Source organism: Pteropus vampyrus, unplaced genomic scaffold (genome assembly GCF_000151845.1).
Source record: "Pteropus vampyrus isolate Shadow unplaced genomic scaffold, Pvam_2.0 Scaffold366, whole genome shotgun sequence".
NCBI lineage: Eukaryota > Metazoa > Chordata > Mammalia > Chiroptera > Pteropodidae > Pteropus > Pteropus vampyrus.
The window spans coordinates 230,287-232,348 of NW_011889147.1; positions in this window are offsets into that span (position 1 = coordinate 230,287).

The following is a 2,062-nucleotide window of genomic DNA, read 5'->3' on the forward strand; positions in this document are numbered from 1 at the left end:
GTTATTACCTGGCCCCTAGCAGGGTTCCTTCACTAACATCAGGACTTTTCTGTTCAACTGAATCTGAAAGTCAGGCCATTCTTAGATACAGAAATATGGGTGGTGACCCCGGCAGCCCTGCCCCAGGGAACTCAGGACCTCTGTGAGGGGAGTAGGCAGGAAAGTGGGGCAGGCCGAGATGTGTCAGGACCACATTTAGGAAGGCAGTTCAGGGATTGAAGAGGCATAACAAATATGGCCAGTGGGAATCAATGGGACTAGCTGGGTGAGAGAGGCACAGTTATAGGACCTCCAGGCCAAGGATGAGAAGCAGGGTCAGATGGGGACTTGGAGGCTGGGACCTTAGCCAGTACCTGAGACATGGATGGCAAGGTTCAGCTTCCCCAAGAGGGACTGGGCCTTTAGTCCCAGGGGAGGGTGCACGGGTAGATCAGGACACTGGAACAGACCCATGTCTCAGAACTTGGACCTGTGCCCCAGCTTTTGGGGGACCACCACGTAGGCATCTGAGGAACAAGCCAGCTAACTCCAGTCTCGACTGTTGATGAATCATGATCAGTAGAGAAGCTGGCAGGGACTGGGCAGCAGAAGGGCAGCCAGGCCTGGAGGCAGCCAGGCTGACCACTGTGGTATGTAGGTTCACTTAGCAACTTGTTCTGAGATAAGGTGGCGATGCTTTCTCTGTCTGTATGCTGGGTTTTGTGAAGCAGGGAGATGTGCTGGAAACAGCATTTGCGAAGGGAGCTAGGAGTCCAGGATTTGATTCTGGCTGCCCATTAATTCTCATACTGGGTCTGAGCAAGTCATTGGCTCTCTGGGCATGTTTCCCCTGAAGCTGAAGGGATGGACTGGTTGACTGAGCACTCTTATAGTTCTGGGATTCTGTGAGTACAGGACCTATGGCCTCAGTGTGTGTTCTGTGATTGGAAAGGCCAGGGTAGAGGGTTGAGAACAAGGCAGGCTGGGATTGGAGGCCCTGCCTATGGCAATGCTAGCTTAGGGGCTCTTGGCAAGGGCAGCTGGGGTAACCACCAGAGCCAGTGATTAGAGGCCTTGCTTCGTTGCAGAGCTTTTGGTATACAGCTACTCCTCTTTTGTTGGATTTCTAGCAGTACAGGACCAAGATGACTAGACTGGGTGGGGCAAATGGGACTAGTGGTACCAGGGTCAGTGGAGGAATAGTTCTGGAGGAAGTAGGGGGTGGTCTATCACTTATACAGCTGGTCTGATTGGGACTCAGGGTGATCACGGGGTGGGGAGAGGAGTCAGTCATAAGGTGAAGCGAAGACTTCTCAACTCCTTTGGGACTTGTCCACACTGCAGTTTCCAAGGTAGGGTCACTGAATGCCTTCAGGCAAAAGCAGGAAGACCCTGGAGCAGGGACATTATATCTGTGACCAAAAGTGGAAGGAAGGGCCAGCTGTGCCCACAGTCTGGAGAACAATTGCCAAGCAGGGTCTCATAGGCACCCACTGATATCTAATACCTTCATTCTGAAAAATCCTGTGCCTTGATGTTAGAGAAGTGCCAACTGAGCCTAGGTCCCATCTGGGAGACTCTGACCCAGCCTGTGCTTGCAAGAGAGGCACGCCTTTTCTGTCCATCCTGAGCAGTATGGGCTGTCCTGAAGTTGGAGCAGTTAGACCTCCTCTGGGGTGGGTGTTCTTGATCAGCCCCACTCTGAGGACTTGGGCAGGTGTTCTGGTCTTCTTTGTACCAGATCAGGTTGTGGGGAAGTCAGCAGGCTTTAGGGAATAGCCTGCCCTTGGAAGTCAGCTTTCTGCAGGTGAATGATGCTAGAGAATGGTTGTAGCCAACTGGAACCTAGTGTCAGAATGAGGGGCACAGAGTTCAGGTCGGAGGAGGAGGGCCCAGCATCTGGGAGCCTAGGATTATCTTCTTAACAAGGTCACATTCCTCAGTAAAGACCTAATCCCAACCTGGGTGTGTCTCTGTGCCCTCAGCACTGCAGACCAGGAGGGCGCTGCCTTTGCACAGACACTCCCTCCACAGTCTGGTTCGCTCTGGGCGGGACTTTCTGGGTGGTGCTCCCTCTCCATCA